We start from the raw sequence: 19,395 nt of genomic DNA, 5'->3' as shown, positions 1-19,395 counted from the left end.
GTACTTGCTTCTTGGTGTTTTTGAAGGGCCCAAATAATATATGGAAACAGCTGATTTGACAGAAAATACTATGTACATGCATACTTCAAGGAAGTATATGCTTGACTGTATTTCAACACACAAAAAACATCTGAGATTTCTCCTCGTCTGTAACAACTGAGTGAGTCCACATCCAGATCTGAGGTCACTTTTATAAAGAGGGTGAACAAACCCTGGAATTAAGCTTTGACTCTTAAAGCTGTTCTTAAAAGGCAGTGTGTGTAGACAGCTAACCCACAAAGTGAAGAGATACAGGAACCAGGAACATGCAGCAACAATGATCCACTCGTGAATGTAAAAACACTGTGGGGCTTGGATTAGGAGTATGACAGGGAATGATGACAGGACCCTCTCCTGAAGCCAGGAACTCTGAAGTATGTATGGAGTTAGAAGTTAGATCTTTTTTTTTACTGCTGAATGGCAGTAGGTTTTATGTATTTGTGCTTGTTTATGTGCTAGAGACCTTGGACTCTAGAATACTACATCACTACATCCTGATAATCAGCTGTAGTTACCTGACTTCTTCCACTACATCCTGATAATCAGCTGTAGTTACCTAACTTCTTCAGGGACTTGTAAATAATGGCATGAAAGTTGAATTCTGTAATCTGACTATATGGAGTACAGGGACAGGGCTACTGATTCTGCAAACTTCACCATTCAACTTGAGCCACAAGCAAAGCTAGATGGAAATGCTCTTCTAACAAGTGACTACTGGTACTTAATACCAATCCAAATAGTTAACTAGGTTTATGGATCACTAAACTGGCTGAGCAATTGTGCTCCCTGACTTACACTATTAATACGTCAGAAACTATGTATCCCTGCTGCAGACAAAACAAAAGTAAGGTTAAGATCTTGTGGAATGAGTTTGCTGGTTCAGTGGCAGGCAGACAAGTGTACAATGGGAACTGAGAGAAACCTGAAGAAATCCTGTATCTGAATAAATTTACCAGTACAAGATTCATTAACAGAAACTAGACCAAAAAATAAAAACATACTGTTTTGAGAATAGCTAAATCTGCACAACCATATACAGAGATCAAGCCCATGAAGTAAATGGAAAAAGATCAGTCACTCATACTGTGTTGTGTGCTTGCATATAAAAACTCAATTTTATTCCTTATACTGTCATCAAATTTCTGAGCATTCCTCTTTAGCCTGAAAGATCAATAGACAGTTTTCACACCTCTTTTTGCTCAGAAATACTGTGAATACATTTCACTTCTTCGTTCAAAGCTTGACTTCACATCATGTCTTCTTCCCTACAGCCAGAGTAGGGGATAATATGAAAAATGTTTTCTTGAATGAAAGGTGAGCAGAAAGATTGGGCTTGGCTAAGGTTTTGCTTTTCTAGTTTATTGAGATTAGAGGTGTATAATAAGTGTTGGGTTTCACAGTAAGACATCTCCGCTCGGTTTATCACATGCCAGTCATTCAGCCTTTCTACTCCACAGTATGCAGAAAACCTTTACATAAGTAGCTGGTCTCAGCAATGCACTTTTCCAGACTGTGCACTACAGATTCCAGTTTCACTACCCCTCACAACACCCCAGAACAAAATGAAAGGGAAAAATAATAAACGTTCTGCAATTTTGTAGCTCCCATTGAAGACATACACAAGCTAAAATAGAGTTTCTGTGCAGATACGCTTCTGAAAAGTAAAAAAAATATTCTTTTAAGTATAGCCTTCTCCAAGGAATAATCTTGGTCTAGATGATGCTTTAGTATCCTAGTCAGACCCAGATAGGGCCCTGAATAATGATAACAGAACCTTCATCTAGATTATATGCGAGAGAGCTGATGTCGAGATGATGGACAGAAATAAGGCTTTTGGTGTCCTGTGCTGTTAAGTGAGCAAATGGCTGCATTATAGTTCACCAGAACTGAGTCAGAACAATCCCCAGAGTTGTTTCTGGGTATAAATAATACAATAAACCAGAACCATATAGATGATGACTGCCACAGTGAAATCAAAATCTGATTGAACAAGGCCTAGATTTCCAGATTCCTACAGCTAAGAAATTGATTTATTAGTATCCATGTTTTGGGGGCTATTCCAGAAGAGCAAGGAATCCAGAAGAACTGGCCATGCTGACTTACTTGATGATATGAAGCCAGATACCATAGATGAATGGGTACATTCTGTTCTGAAGATGAGTTTTTCAAGATAGAAATTCTCCCGCAGACTTCCTCCATCCTGCCAGGCTCTGCCTGGCTGTTCTTTGTCCAGATGTTGATGTTTTCCAGGTGCTGAAAACAGAGAGATGATGCTATTTGCATATGAGGTAAAAAGATGTAGAATTGAGCATTGCTTATGCTGCTTATGGCCCCAGCCATGCTGCTTCAATCAGTTACATCAAGCACTGTGGTGGCAGAGTTAGCAAAAATGGAGGGGGTGCAGGAAGGCCCACAGTCCCTTCAGTTTAAGGGCATGAGGCAGAGGACTCCTGACCTTTCAGGAGTGGAGTTCCTTTGATATAAACTTCTTTCACCATGCTTTTGTCAATGGTACAGCAGCTGTTTGATGGGTACTTTGCGAACATATGGTCACCTTCGCCATTAACCCATGTAAAATACATTAGTATAAAAGCATGCACCATGTCTGGGCCTCTTGCTTGGCTCCAAAACCACGCCTTACTTGTGCGGACTTTGTTGCAAATCCAGAGTATTCTGGGGTCTGGGACTGTTTTTGTTTTGTGTCTTGTTCAACACAGAGCATGCTGAGACTGCTTAGCACATAATAAAATAAAGAACAACCCTAAATGAAGAGGAAGCCTTGAACTATGGAAAGAATAAAAGCATTTCAAAGGTGTCCTGACAATGTTTTACAGGTTTCAAGCAGCAGCTAGATGGCTCACGATGGAGGTCTGCTCTTTCAGACTCAGCATCTCTTACCCTAACGCTCTGAGCCGAAGAAAATGTTTGTTTGCTGCCAGTGCTTGTAGTCACAAGGGCAGCACCCACCTTCTGAGGACAAGTGCCTTTTGTGCTGCTGCACATTCTGCTGCAGTAAGCACAGGGGTGAGACCGCGCCTCACCTTTTATCCCAATTTCACACATTGGCTTCACAGCATTAATAAATTGGTTTCGTTTGCCACACATTTGGCAGGAGAATTTTCTAATAACATTTTTATCCCCTTTGAGAACATGAATCACTCACACGCCGAGTATAAAATTACTTCCCTCCCTCCCCTTATTAAAGGCACCGCACGTTAGCAGGGGTCAGGCACTCAGCCTTGCCAGTGGCAAAGTCAAAAACAAGGGCATGGCTGGGAGGCACGGTTGCAAAGCTCAATGCTTTTCTTTCTTACGGGCAGCAGATAACCTATTTAGCACTCCAAATATACGGTTTTCTCCAGCTGTCAATCCTACCTGCTCGCGGTACAGATTGAGAAAACGTGTCAGACTTACTGCACTGCTCACACGGCCATTCCAAACAATAAATAAATAAAACGTGCGCAGCAGATGTCCGCTGCGGCTGTGCTCTCAGGGGCCAGCAGAAGCTCCCCTTGCTGACCTGGCCATCCTCCCCCACCAGGCCAAGGCGAGACAGGCCGAGACAGGCCAAGGCAAGCCAGGCCGAGACAGACCAAGCTGAGCCAGGCCAAGCTGAGCCAGGCCAAACTGGGCCAAGCCCGGCCAAGCCAGGCCAAGCCGAGCCAGGCGAAGCCAAGCCAGGCCATGCCGGGCCTGATCTTGCTGCCACCAGGGGGCAGCCAGGGTCGGCCGCTCCCCGCCGCACGCACCTCAGACCAGGCTTGGGTTTGGCTTGAGATGTGCCAAAGGGTGGGGGGCAGCTGAGTGGCAAACCAAAAATCACTGTGCTCGCACATTTCTAAATCCATCTGGTTTTGATTTCTGGTTTAAAGAAAAAAAAAAAAAAGATAAATCACTTTTCTGATTTCCAGAGTAATGGTGGTTTTTTGTTGTGTTGTGTTTTGCTTTGTTTTGTGGTGGTTTTGTTTGTTTGTTTGTTTGTTTGTTTTAAAGGGAGAATTTTGTTTAGTGTTTACTTTAGACAGCAAGCAGGTCATGCTGCCAGAAGCAGTTTAGTAGATGACTTGAGGAGTATTGTACTTTGATGGCTATATTTTTCCCAAATCCACACCTCAGTCAAAATACAGCCTTTGAAAATATATAGAAGACGTCCTCAGATCACCTTTTCTCCCACATCCTTGGCAGAGACTCCCTGCTGTGGATGAAGACAGAGGAAAGAGAAGCAAGAGCGATGGCAAGAACCATCACAGACAGGGAGCTACAAACGAATTGGGGCTGCTGGAGGGATCCCAGGCAGTGGAGGAGACAGGACATGCATGTACATAACCTGCACTGCTGCTGAGTCCCAGGCATGGATTTCTCATTTCACAGAAACCTGAGAGGTGCTGGGGAGAATCCCCCACATACCACACTGGTTTTCTCCTTGAGATCTTGCAGGTTACATGCTCTACTACCTAATGCAGTCAAAAATTAACTGCCCGGCAGCAGATCTTCAAGATCACAAGGAGCTTTGCTGGGAAAGGTGTAGCTGTGTAAGGAATTTAAACATCTCCAGGTCTGGCAGCAGTTTTGCTGGCCTTCTAGCATATCCTTGGAGTGACCAAATTGTTGGTTCTTGAAGGCACTTCTTCCTTTTTAATGAAGCCTTTGCTTTTAATTTCTGAATTGTTCACAGGAATATTCATGTGACAGTGTTACACAGGTACAGCAAATATTGCTTGATGGCTCTATGTCAATGATGACATTGTGCCTCCCTCATGTTACACTAGAGCACATTGTGACACCAAATGTCAGCAGATTTTTCACCATTTTTTCGTAATATGCTACTTGTTCCATGAAACTTGTCAAGAGTTCTTTTAACAATTTTAAATCAGTCAGGGATGTGTGAGAGTTCATATTTAGCATAGCATGCAAATTGTTCCGTAGCAACATATTTGTATTTAAATACAAAAATAGACCCCTCAAAAAGACCAAATTTAGTGAATGCCACAAGCATGCAGTTGTTTGGTAAGTGCCAGGTTCATAGCTGTAGGCTCCCACTTTCCACATTTGACCCTTTAAGGGCTGTGCGCTTCCTAGCTTCTGCGTAATCAGCAAAAGAGCTGAGTGACCGGCTCAGAACACAAATGCAATCCGAGGCATCTACCCTCTTCTGTCGGTATTGAAATAACAGCCAGCAAGAGAGCCTGTGCTGCAGCTGTCTGGGTTAGGTTTGATTGGTCAGATAAATCACATTGTATTGTTTCCATTCCTTTGGCTGGGGGAATGTGTAAGCACTTCAAAACTGAATGCCTATGCATGAGAACTTAAAACTAGTTTACTTAAATGCACACATATGTATTTTTGACATTGACTTTTTACAGATTTTCTTGTCAATAAAACTAAATTGCTTGACTGTTCACAGAAAGTTAACATAAACATAGCCAAAGTGAATTCAATTTTTTAAATTGTATTTTAGCATGTGACTGCGTTCAGTGACAACTTTGTCAAAAGGAATGATAAAGTGACTCCATGCCAATCACTGCATTGAAGTAATTTCTCTGACTGAGAGCCCCAGTCTTTAAGAAATAGCAGAGCAAACACCGAATGCCTATTTCAGAGCAGCAGACCGCTGATTTATGGCAAGTTGCGGGTAATGGAATTGTCTCAGCTCATCAGAGGATGCAGACACTGTCCAGTTACTTCCCAACTGTGCAAACGCTTTTGTTTTGAAGCTGACAACTCTATACCTTTTCACCACATTTCAGGTCCTTCTTCAGGTTGATGGAGAAAGCCTTTCAGCATATAGCAAAAATCATGCCTCACTATCTTTCCTAACTCTCACACATCCCTGGGAAACAATCACAGCTGTTCCACAGAAGGGGTCCAAGAAAACCCTGCCTACCCACCCCCTCAGCACCAAGAAGACATTAAAGGAACAGGGAAAGGGAATCAAAAGCTGAACATTTAGCACAGTGGCTCAACCAAAAGGAGGGAAAGACAGGGGAACATAAGTGCTGTCAGAATTTTGGGGACAATTACTGATAAGTCATGTATAGAAGTACTGATGAATTAATCAGGGGCAGAATACTTGGTGCATTTCTAGTATTTCTAGACTTTGCTGTGAGTCCCATTTACCTGAAGTCTGCATGGCAGCTTCTCCTCCAGCAGACTGAGAGCAAGGACACCATCAGCTCCCCATGAGTCCATTCCTCCATGTCCATACAGCCATAACTGAGTGACCACAGCTGCTCACTTTTTGTACCACTAGCGTTATACCTTGCTTGTCTCCCTTGACAGGCAACTTTTCTGGATGCATTAGTACTGCTGTGACCGTGGCTGTTAAACGGAAAAGATGTAGGCAGGGGCTAACTCAGTTTGTGATATTTAAGATCTGTTATTGTTGTCTGGAGACTCTAACAGACCTGACTGATGTATGGGGTCTAATTCATGTAGCTATTGTAAGGTTGCTTCAGTAATGATCTATCCTCAATCAATATGGCTGCGACAGTCTCTGCTTCCCTTCATGTGTGAAGCAGCTGCCCTTGTTTTCTGAGGATGTGGGGTGGAACTGACACAATTAAAGGTCATCCTCCATCTGGGAAGAGAAAGTTCTGGTCTACAGTGAAGCACAGGGGCTGGTTTCCATTTTGTTAGAGTTATGTAATCTCTAAATAAAAAATAATTCCGTTGTTCACTACAAGATCTTGTTGCTTAATGCTCCCTAGAAATGGCTGCCAGATTCCTGTAGGAACATAGCATGTACACAGCATTTTAAAATCTATATAGATGGGGAGTTCTTTAAATTATAAATGAAAAGCATTGTTTTATAGAAGGGAATCCGCTTTTCCAACTGAAAACCATTAGTGCCTGACTTTCAGAGGTGCTGTATTCCAGTCAAAGCCAAAGGCAGCTGCTTTTGGTTTTGTGCAGCCTCTCTGAAAACTATAATATTAGCAGTCTACAATATTAACAGTGCGTGTTAATAGCAGGCGTGTTAGGTACAGGTGAGAGCGACATGGAAATAAAGGAGGGATGCAGGGCATACACGCAGAAGCAAAATTAGACAAAAGAGAAGCAGCCAAGCTTTTAAAGAGCATCAACAACAATTTGCCATTTCAGATTTCATAATTCCAGATTGATAATTCCAACTGAACTATGTTGCAAAACCTAAACCCATAAGTTTAGAACTTTTCAATTTAAGTATGTGTGCCAGGGAGACCGTGACAAAAAAAATACATTTCTACACGGGATTAGAAGAGTGCACCCTTGCTTATTTTGGATAACAAAATTTAATTAACTATTTTCCCCTTATCCTTGCATATGCACATTGTTCAACAAAATGGACAGGTTGCAATATTACCTCTTCAATCTTCACATTTGATTCTTGAACCCAGACTCATATCTTGAGGATTGCCTACTCTTCCTTTACTCAGAAAAGTATCTTTTAACTCCTATTGATTTCTTTCTGATTTTGATGAACCAGCATAACTTAAACTGTGGGTGATCCATGTAGAAATCAAAGGCTGCATTTCACTGTGGCCTCTGCAACAGAACTGGAAATGTGGCAAAATTAACGAGCTGGAGGTCCCCAGGACACATCAGAGTTTCCATGGCATTGCTCACCTGGGCCATCCTGTTTGCTAGCAGAATCAGGCTCGATGGCAGGGACAATGTGCCAGAGAAGGCACAAGGTATGACTGGAGTACACTATGCCCTGTGAAAACACTGACTCCCCTGAGTTTCTGCTGAGGTGGACCCTACTACTCATGTACTCCTAAAGGTACATTTTTGAGTTGTCTCTTCAGTTTGAGCCTTTCTGTTAAGTTGCCACATATGTATCCGTTATGTGACCGACAATTTGTTGATCTAAACTTAACTAATGTGCTTAACTAATGCACGTTAATATAAACTACTGTGCTCTGGCATTGTTGAAAGACACACTTGGTCCTTTAAAGGCTGTTTTTAATTTGTTTCCAGTGTATAAATATGTATTAATTTCATTTTGTACATATCTAGTGTACAGTATCTTTATACTCAGCATCAGTTAAGGTGTCTAAATTTATAAACCAATAAAATTGTGAATATTTATGTTTGTGGAAAATCAGTTAGGTGCATCGCACTATATATATCACAATACCTGACATTCTCCGACTTGACTGCAGAAAATTACAAGAGGCTTTTTAGAAGGAAAAGCACAAATTTAGAATGACAGACAGACTGGGATCTGTCAAAGAACTAGAATCATAGAATCACAGAATCATAGAATATCCCGAGTTGGAAGGGACCCATAAGGATCATCGAGTCCAACCCCTGGCACCACACAGGTCTACCCAAAAATTCAGACCATATGACTAAGAGCACAGTCCAAATGCTTCTTGAACTCCAACAGGCTTGGTGCTATGACTATGTCCCTGGGGAACCTGTTCCAGTGCATGACAACCCTCTCAGTGAAGAACCTCTTCCTAATATCCAGCCTGAACCTCCCCTGTCGCAGCTTGACACCATTCCCTCGGGTCCTATCACTGGTCACTAAAGAATTCTGCTCTAGTTCTGCTATTTTAAAAATACTTTCATCTGTCTCTAATCTCATTAGAGATTAGAGCTTGCCATCTCATTACCAAAATTCACTTTTCCTAGGCCAAAACCATGGAACAATGACAGTTAGACACTGAACCTGCACTCGGTGGGTTGTCTGCATGGTCAGTATCCTTTGCTGGCAAAGACTCTCTGATAGAACGAAAACCAACAAAGTTTGTTTCCCCTTCTTCAGCAACAGAGATAACTAAGCTAAGTAGAGTTTACTGAGGTTTGCAAGGAAAAGTTAGGATCTAGCTACAGGTAAAGACGCATGTAGGCTTTTATTGTTACAACCGTTGTGCTTGGCTGCCATTTATTTTGGAGTTAATGCATAAAGAGCAAAAGAAATATATGCAAACACAGAATCTGAAGAAAATGGGCTTGGAGTTGCTGAGCAAAACTAGGATCAAAGGTTAACAGTACTGTGCAGCCTACCTGCATGTACAGGACACCCCTGAGAGGCTTAGCCAGTCATGGAAGTACCAGCCAGCATGGTTCTCTTGAAACAGAGAACTGAAGGAATCTAAAGATAACTAAACCAACACAACTTTAGGATTTAAATCTCCCACTTCTTCCCATGACAAAAAAAAGCTCTTCATTTTACTTTCATAGCCACCCCAATACAGGAAAGTAAGGGTCTTTTACAAGACTTTCCTCCTTCTACTGCAGATCATACAGCCCTACCAAGTGGAAAGAATCTGATCAGTATTTGTCCCCGCTCCATTACGCCTAACCTTAAGTAAATTTAGACAATGTGGTGTTTAAAATGTCCATGATTCCTCAAGCCTCATGCATGATAGAGTTTCTATTCCATCTAGCGCTACTGACACAGGGATGTAACAGTAGGAATTTTTCAGAAAAGAGCTAGAAATTAAGAGTATTCTTAGATCCTAAAATCATTTCCTATTAAGGTCAGGAAAAAATGAAAAAGGGTAACACTAGTCACATGGAGCAGTACTTGAAAAACACTTTTTGATTTTTGTATTCCTGAAACAATTTCCTGCAGACGTGCTATCTTCCTTAGAAACTTCACATATGTAGATTACAGCACAGCATGTATAAAAAAATTGCTTTTCTTTCCCAGCCCCTTTAGAAGCAGTCCCTGGATTCCCAAAAATCTGTGGATCACAGGTTGAAAACCACTGACATGAGGACACTGCACCTCATGGGGAAAGATGAGAAAAACTGTGGATTAAAGATACAAAAAATAAAGTTAAGGTGGGACAATCATGTAACAGACTAGTAATTACCAAGTTTGTTTTCAAATCAAGGTTTGCTTTGTTTCTATGTACATGCTCTTATTTAAACAGGAATCAGCTCAGGGAATTCAAGTGGTGTATGTTAGCCCTCAAGTATGACTAGGTGGTCCAGTTATTCCCTCTTCAGTCATGGAAGACCGTTAGAACGGTGATAGCTGTGCTTAGTTTTTGCATGCTTGTAAAGTATTTTGCTCCATTACAGCTAAAGCTCAGCAAGGCTAGATTATAAAATACTTGGAGGCTGTTTTGGCATTTTCACACTTATGACTCTATGCTGATGTGCACATGTGAGCACCTTGAAGGCTGTTTTGAGGAGAGCTCTGCACTCATGGCCATTTGACATTAGACATTCTCAGCAGCTAACAGTCATAGCCAGGAAAGCACATTTGCCTTGCAACACTGAATACTGAACCCCTCACCCCCTTTACTTCTATTCACTGGGAAGGCTGCATTAGGGAAAACAGGCTACACTTAAAGGAGCTTTATGGAAGGAACAAATGCATGTGGCTCTTCACAAACAGATTACCAAGACAGTAAACTTCCAGCAGTGTAGAAGGAAATCTCCGCAGTCTTTAGACAGCTGTACAGATGTCATTAATGAAAAGGAAAGGAAATCTTTTCAAAGTGAAAATATGCCTAGATCTGCCCCTGTACATTAGAGAAGCAGAAGATCTGAGCATCAGTTTTTAATGAGGTAGAGCCTGAAAAGAATTCCATATATGTTAGGTGATGTAAAAGCATTCTGTCACTGAACAAAAAGTGTTGCAACCATGCCTCACTGCATGAATCAAATTACAAGAAAAACAGTAAGAATCCAAATGTGGAAGATACCTCATTGTTTAAGAGTGTTAAAACAAAGCATGCACTGTTGTGTGTAAGATTGCATTGGCAATCAAGAAGTGGACAAAATTATCTGATGCTTGGGTTCTCATTTGTATTTACACAGACAGCATATTCCTAAGGACTGAATCTGACAAAGGGCACCCTTTTATTGAATCTTCTTAGTGAAAACTTCACTAAGCAAGAGATTAGTATGATTCACTCACCCGTGCTGTGAGTATGATGCTTTTAAAGTGAGTAAAAAATCTACTGTTTATGACCTGATCTATCTGATACTGCTTTGCTGCAAACATTTCAGTATCTTGTACCCCAGCCTGTTGCATCCTCTAGGAACTGACACCTTTTGTTTATTGGACTCAAAATGAGGCAATCAATCTTAAGAAAAACAAAACACACACAAAAAAGGGGGGGGGGGGGGGTGTGGCAAGAAAAACAATTCACCCTATTTAAACATGGACACTTTGTTTCTCAGTTTTGACAAAGGATGAAGTATCCAATATCTTGCATTGCCAATTATAAAAGGCTCATTATAAAATTAAAAAATATATATTGCTCATTATAAAAGGCTGCCCTGTGTGGTTAAAAGCATAGGTGATTGTACTGGTTGCAACAGACAGAAGTCTCCAGCAGGGTCTTAAATCCAATGAGACCCTCCGGAGGAACAACACTAGGAATCAAAAGTACTGAAGCTATGGCCACTGACTCGAATGGAGGCTCCAGAGTGTTGCAGCACAGCATCCCTATGAAGAGCTGAAAGTAGGTGTGCCTCACCTTCACTCATGCAAACTGCTAGGATCTCTCCTAAAGCACAGTATTAGCACAAGGCAAATAAAAACCTAATCAGAGTTTCTCGAGGAACTGAAGGTGGAAATGGGGGTGAGCACAGGGCACTTCACTCTCATAGAGACCCTGTGTACTGACCCTCAGTGGCCACCCAGAGTTCACATCCAGCATCTGACCCAGACTTCCAGTCTTACCCAAGTCTCAGAGGGAAAGCTGAACACCAAAGCTCTGTGTTGTTGCTGCAGTTCTGATAGATGTGCTGCAGTATGTCACTGAAAGCCTGACAGTCCTCTTCCCTACGGGCATCCAGTCTTCCAGCACCAGAGAGGTGAAAGGCAGCTGCCATTTGCCTCAGCAGCAGCTGGAGAAGCCACAGCAATGTGTAAAGAGTGTCAGAAGTGAAAGCCTCAGGGGCGAAGAGGGAAAGAAACGACGTCACTGTAATGGAAGCCTTTTCTACTTGTCTGTCTGTCTGTCAGCAAGGACTTCTGAGTCAATAAATACCAGTCAGAATGCACAATTCCTGCTGACCTGCAGTCCCCCCTTCATCTCTGGAGAAAATAAATATGGGTTGTGGGTGCTGAGCAGCTCTGCCTTCTTCAGAGCTTCCATTGTATTTGTGTTTGCAGTGTTTCAGCTGGCAACTCTGGGCAACATTCACTTGGTAGTCCCAGGAACTTGGAGGAACTCCCCAGTTATTATGAGATTATCCCTCCATTGCAAAATAAACGGTTCTTCAGCAATTCCATCTCAGGGGTGTTCTCTCACAGATGTCTGGGAGTCAGGAGGGGTCAGGACAGGAGGGACTTAGTTTTATGTATAAATCCTCTCAGTGCAAGCTGCAGTTCCCAGAACAATGCCCTTCGCTGTCCAAAGCATCCATGGGAACAGGAGCTGCCTCTGGAAAACCAAAACTAGGCTCTCTGTCTCAGATCTCAGCCCATGGCAGCACCCTACACGCCTGGAGGCAGCTCAAAATCAGATGCAGAAGGGAGCTCCTGGTCACTTGTGTCAGGAACAGAAACATCAGATACCATATCCCAGTGTTCCCCATTCTTCGTGAAAAGCGTTGTGTTTTGGGATTCCCTCTCTGTCTTATTCCATATCTTAATAGAGCCATTGGTCCTCGCTATCAGTCACTGTTCCCAGTGTAGCTGTCAAACTACTGATTTAATAACAAAAGACCCAGCATCCTCCATGCTTGCTGTTTGCTTGGGGGGAATGCAGGGAGAGAAATGTCTTTGTTACTTAATTTACTAGCAACAGCAGTAGACTGTCATTTTGTATTTGGTCTAGCCACCAAAAAGGGGGCGAGACATACTTCACCCATGGGCTTCACAGGTACTTGATGACAGTGGAGTGACTCAAACACTTTCTGGATTATGTTCCACTTTCACCAAATTGGGCTGTGGTGGCAATAGATCCCTCCAGCTTTATTCTCCAGTACCATGGTGCGGCTTGCTACTAGCCTCATTCCCCATTCCCAGTTTCTAGTTCCAGATTTTCTGTATTTTGTTCTTTGGGCCTGTAAGCACAATAAAACAGAGACTGTTTTACACAATGCCTGGAAAACACCTAATACACTGTGACTCTCCATTGACAACTTATTCAAGCCTCTTTTCTCCTTTTTCCCCTCAACCCTTCAAAATACTTAGTTATAAGCTAAAAAGAATGAAAAAATGGGGTTGTTCAGCTTGGAGAAGAGAAGGTTTCCGGTACCTAAAGGGGGCCTTTACAAGAAAGCTGGGGAGGGACTCTTTATCAGGGAATGTAGTGACAGAACAAGAAGCAATGGCTTTAAACTAAACTAGGGGAGATTTAGATTAGATATAAAGAAGAAATTTCTTACTTTGAGGTTCCGTACCAATGGAACAGGTTGTCTACAGAAGCTGTGGATGCCCCATCCCTGGAGGTGTTTAAGACCAGGTTGGATGGGGCTTGGAGCAACCTAGTGGAAGGTGTCCCTGCCCCTTCAAATGAACTTCAAAGTTCTTGCCAATAGTCCCAAATCACTCTATGAAAGATACTTTGGTCTTGGGGAAGGTTTTGGATTATTTATTTGCTTCTTCAAATTCTGAAAAAAATCATTACTACTGACAGTTTCAGACAGCAGAGAACAGAGCAGATCTTCTTCAGAAAAGAACAAGTTATGCAAATATTCTAGCAAGTTTCAGGTCACTTGTCTTCAGAGCTACGTGAGGTCATTCTGAAAGCCAAGCCTGCCTCAGAGTTTTCAGAATTTGTTTTCCATGTTTTCGTACAGAGCATTATTGTTTACAAGGCAGTCCTGCAAGCCTGAGAAACCATCATGACGCAATCCTGAGGCTGAATTAGTATGAAGGCAAGACACAGCTCACCAAATGTCAAACAGAAAGTGTCTGGAAGGTCACAAGGGTAGAGAACTGGTCTCACAGGTGATGTGCACAAGACTGTGTGACATAAGGTGTTCAACAGAAACTTCTCACAAGAAAGGGCAGGATAGCAATCAGAAGTGGTATGAGCTGGACTTGGGGGGCACAGTCTGCTCTGCTGTTTACTCAGAGACTCTGACTCCTACAGCTCTGGAGCCCACATAAAAATCAATTATTGTAAGTCATGCTATAGAAATCACAGCTTATATTTTACAAAGTTTCTGGCTATTTTAGCTATAGAAATAACTGAACCAGGGGTAAAACATTGCAGCATGTAGAGCTGCCTTGGAGCTGGAAACAATAGTTCTCACATCACCTTCTCCAAGTGTTTCAGTCACAGCCTCTTGAACTCATTTATTCTGCAGCAATGGAATTTGGTAGTTTCCCATAACACATAAATTCAGTATTTTGCCAGTACCTGTAGTCAGGATCCCAACATCAGTTTCTGACCAGCTTGCAACCCAAACAAGTAAAAGCCAGAGAACAGGCTCTTCGTGTCAGTTGAGGTAGTCCTGGCACATGATAGCATTGAGGCTGAGAATTGTGATCTGATAAACTGGTAAAGCCATCTACAAGTTATCTCCTTCCCGGGCACATACCAGAAATAAAGTTCTGGACTATGCTTCCTGAAACAATACTTCATTAAACAGGGCCCTGACAACAGAGATAGATTGCCTGGAGACATTGTGGGGCCAAGAAAAGATAAAAGCTTTCTTAAAAGAATGGTTGAAAATATTCATTGCCATATTGTGGTGATGACTATTTTCAGCAGCTATGGGCCACAGCTGCACATGTTTGTGTGAAGAAAGGAAGACAAGAATGAAAGGATTTTTTTATATCATTACAGTTTGGTCCCATCTCATTACACAAAACACAGAAGCTGGCTTAGCAAAGGATGTGTGAATCCTCTCAGATTGGAACAGAGCTAAGGTAAATACTTGTTAATTAATTTTATTTAAGCCATTAATGAAATTCTTAATCTAACTCACTTCACAGAAGGGTAGGCTATGGCCTATATATTATACCAGGTCTATGTACTGTAGAAATAATACTATGTTAAGAAACTATTAATGTCAAACATTCCAGTGTTAAGGCTCATCAGCAATAAGCCTGACCTTATTTTAGGCCTATCTATGAGCTACCTTGCAGTCTTTAATTACATATCCGTATAACAATTTTCCACTGGATCACTGCTGTGGAACCTGTGTATTTGAGGTCTTCTTTTATACTCACTGCTCAATAGGTGGTTCATGGCTTACTTACAGCACATCAACCAAACTCTGCTCTGCATCATCAATTTTCTATGACTTTTTTTTTTCCCCCCCCTGTAATATTTGATTTTGAAATTGCCAGCTTGAATTAACTACAGAGTGGTCTATTTTAGGCAATAACCATCTGAGGTCCATGCCTCTCCCCCGTCATGTTTCCATTCCCAGCTGTAAGGCCCCCACCCTTCTTCTGAATATCAGGATTGTCCCTATGTCCTCATTCCCAGTACTTTGGTCCCTACCTTCTGTAGTCTTGTCAGAAAGGTTCCTTCTTCTCCCATGCTCTGTCAGAGGAACACTGAAAACACAACAGAGGCAGCAGTGCTGTTCATCTCCTGTGCCATGGGACAGCACATCCGGACCACGTACCCCACTGCTAACCTGAGTAAATGTGGGAAATTTTTCATGGAAATAGCCAAGTGCACATTCCTGACATCAGAGGGATCTCCCACACCAACTGCTGATCAAAAGTCAAGGCTTTGATACAAATTAGGTAGGGAGTATGATTTCTTACTAGTATTCCTCCAAGGTTTTTGAATACATACGTACATGAGAATTAAAGTCTCCTTTTGTGTTTGTGTGTGTGAAAACTCAATTAATTATTCTTTCCTCCTTTCCAAACAAGGGGAAAAAGAATGATGCAAGGCATAGAAATTTATCTCCAACATGGGAAATTTCATCCTAGTTACTTCAAATGTAGAAAGTTCATGCATAACTGAAAACAAGGTATTATAATGATCGGCACAAATTGTCAACATACTTAATTATAAACATTTTCTTATATGTAACAATCAGTTTCCTGAAAACACTTTATTTCTGTTAAATGGAAAACAAAACTCTGTTTTGCTCTCATATTGATTAAACGGTGCAGTAAGATCTTGCAAGTATTTAGTCAAAAACTTGTTGATAATCCTTCCTATGTTGTATTTAAAATGTTTGGCTCAGTCTGTGCAACCTCTTCCATTGAATTCCCATAGACAGCCCATAGTCATCATAACACGGAGTTTTTCCCCAATATACATGACGTGGATAAAAACAGTCAGGGGAGGAATTTGATATTGTCAAAAGTATTTAAAGGCTGTAAGAATAAGCTTACCTAAGCATTCTACAAGTTGTTTTGTTTTCAATGAGCTTTTCTCAGACCTAAACTAAATATCAGAAATGCCTGGGTAATGATAAGAGGTATTTGCTGGCACTGCTCAGCAGCAAAGAGACACAAACCCCATTACATGGAAACATTAAAATAGGACCAGGCAAAGCAGTACAGCAGGATGCCCAATACAAATTAACAGGGGATCATTAAAGACTCCAAGCTATCTGCATGGGGGCTTGCCTTCCTCTCCTTCTCTTGCCAGCAGCCCATCCACCTTCCCAAGCCCCATGGCTGCTCTCCTTCCAATCCTTGCCCCACTGCCATGGCACACCTTGGTCTCTACTGGGGTGGGAGGCATGTTGGGGCCTGACTGGGCCCGTGCCATGTGGTCTCATGTGGAAAAATCACTGGAGAACAACAGCAAAACATAATTTCTTGTGGTAAAGAAAGGAGTGACCAGAAGTGAACTAGCAAAATGTTAATGTATATTCCTGTGGCACTGTGGTCAGGGTGAGCTCCAGCCCATTTTTTTAATCAATCCTGGCATCAGGGTTGAGGCCTGGTTAGGAAACTGAATTGTCTTCTCTCCAGAAAGGGCAGAGCAGAAGGTGATTTTTCTGGCCTGGGTTGAGGTGCTTTAAAAGGGGAGCCTGAGGCTCTTTGACAGGGGAGCTGGCAGTTCTGCTGCTTTGGTGGTACCTGTTCTGTGGACAAACAAATGACCTCAGTTTCCAAGGCTGTCAATCTGGAATCCCTCGTCAGCACCAAATTAATTAAAACGTCTTTAAAAAGTGAATAAAAAACATGTAAAGAGTGCTAGGCAATCCAGAAATCTGAAGCTTGAAGCCCAAGATCGGATGGTGGAGAGGGAGCAGGGGGTCTCTTTCTCACCTAGGTAATGATTATACGAGCCCCATAAGGACATAGTTAAATCAAGTATTAAGAAGACTGCACTTAAGAGGGGGAAAATATGTCAATCACACTTTGCCTTTGACAAAAGGAAATTCCTTGAAACTGAGAATGGGGAGAGAGAGGGAGGGAGAGTGTCTCGTCATGTGGGTGGCCAGGAAACTGGAGGCCAGAAAAGTACGAGAGAGAGAGAGAGAGAGAGAGAGTAAGAGATGAGGGGGGGGGGGAACCACCAGACTGAATTCTAATCCAAATGCTGTGAGGCGTTCACACCAGGCCTTGTGAGAATATTAACAAGGTTACAGGAGAGGGGCCTTTAGCCTCGGGAATTATTAGTGAATATGGAATTATATTTGCGCAAACACAACCAGATGCAAGCGGCTAAATGCTCTGCAGATGTGAGAGGAGACGGAGTGCGTTCCAAATGGGCAGCAGCTTCATGTGTTTTAACCCTCCGTCGTGATGCCTGGGCGCCTTTCTTAGAGGGCTACTTTTTTTGAAATGGCAATGGGACAAGAGGGACAGGGACTTCTTTTTTATCAGAAATTCAAACAAGGATACACTTTAGGGATTACTCTCTCCCAGAGCCACAAGCATCTCCTAGCTAACTGACTATCATGCTGAAGAATACATCTTCACCACATTCCTTTTCATCTCCCTGTACTTTGTCTGAGATTCGCTTCCTCCAAGTTTTCATTTTTCTTCCATTTTACCATGTCTTTTTCCATAATCTCTCTCCATCCTCCCTCCCTGCTTTTCATTGTTCTGTTCTCTCTGTTTTCATTGTCTAACTTCATCGTGGCTTGAGCAGTCAGCTAGTACTCACGACATAGCAGGCTGTTTCCATTAGAATGAGACATTGATTACAAGAGCCAGGTATTTCTTTGAAGTAATCCTGTTTTACTACAAACAAAGTCCCGCTTCTTCAAATACAGTAAGACTGAACAAGAATCCTGTTTTACTACAAACAAAGTCCGCTTCTTCAAATACAGTAAGACTGAACAAGAATCCGGTGCTTTGGTCATGATCCAGATCTGCTTGCAGTCAGTACACTGCTCAAAAAGCTCCTTCCCCTGGCTTTCTTTCAAGGCCATTGTGTATTCACTTCATTTTGTGTATCATGATTTTTGTTTTGCTCCCTGCCTGTTTCCTCCTGCTTTTCACTGTTTTAGTCACTCTAATCGATCCATTCAATGTTTATTTTGGGCATGGCATCCACAGTTTAAGCTATTGCTAAACAAATGGACATCTGTTTGTTCCCTCATTTAGCTGGTGCGCAAGGCAGCAAGCACACCCAGCAGCCTCAGTGGGATTGATGGCTGGTTCTAAATCAGAAAGCTGCCTCTCAGCTCCCATCACAATATTAGGTGTATTATACTAGGACCTCAGTTTTAGTTGAGAATGCAGCTTTGTTTTTCTAGATGAATTGCTTGTTTTAAATAATTATAGTTCCTACTCTGAAAATGAAAGAATATATACTGAATCTTTAAAGATCAGCTTTATCAGTTTAAATACAAAGACACAGAAATGGCCACAGACATAATTATAAACGTTTTGATAGTCACTCTATGGCAGGGCTGAGACTTCTGCTCAAGAGGAAATTTTTTTGCTATGAGGAATAACAGAAGCAGATGATTATTCATCCTATAAAATTATAAATATGAAAGTATGGAGACTTGGATGCTTATGTAAGTGGGATTTTAATAGATTATAGTTTGACATGGTTGAGTATACTAATCGTGATTTTAATGACCTAAAAAGCTTGAATTTCTATTAAATAGCATCTTGAATATTTCCATGAATCACAACGCTTGTTTTCTAAAATAATCACAACATTCCTACAGTATGGCTCATGCTTAATTATTGATGAAGCATACCCTCAAATTTCATTATCTTTAAAAATATTTTCTATCACTGCAATTGTGTTTTCGAGGCAAGTAAAGACTCTAGAGTGAGGGCAAAATTTTCCAACTCAGGTATGCGTCACTGCTCTAGGAAAAATACAGTATACTCTCCCTAACGGCACAATGTGTATGGGGTGATTAAAAAAGATCTGGCTATTTCAAAGACTTATTTGAATATATTCATTTGCTTAGAGATGAAAATTAATTAAAAAATCAGGCAGTTAAAAAACAGACCACCCATTATTAGACCTTTGCCTCCTATCTTGGTAACAGAATACACTCTAGCAACCCAGGAGTATACCAGTGAAAAGCGAAGGTGGGGAAATACAT

The 19,395-nt window shown here is 41.7% G+C and overlaps 1 long non-coding RNA gene across 2 annotated transcripts; it reads right to left on the bottom strand.

The window, feature by feature from the left end:
• Window positions 1–1,374: 1,374 nt before the first annotated feature.
• Window positions 1,375–12,016, bottom strand: LOC121077642. 2 transcript variants are annotated; one of them, XR_005824214.1, is made up of 2 exons: window positions 11,675–12,016; window positions 1,375–2,292 (listed from the first exon to the last, which is right to left on the bottom strand). It is a non-coding gene; the product is annotated as an uncharacterized LOC121077642 (long non-coding RNA). The 2 variants fall into 2 exon arrangements; XR_005824213.1 differs by lacking the exon at window positions 11,675–12,016 and adding an exon at window positions 3,454–3,690.
• Between the last annotated feature and the right edge of the window lie 7,379 nt (window positions 12,017–19,395).

Source organism: Cygnus olor, chromosome 1 (assembly GCF_009769625.2).
Source record: "Cygnus olor isolate bCygOlo1 chromosome 1, bCygOlo1.pri.v2, whole genome shotgun sequence".
Classification (NCBI taxonomy): Eukaryota; Metazoa; Chordata; class Aves; order Anseriformes; family Anatidae; genus Cygnus; species Cygnus olor.
Note: the sequence above shows the minus strand (reverse complement) of the source record. Positions and strands in the feature narration are given on the sequence as shown.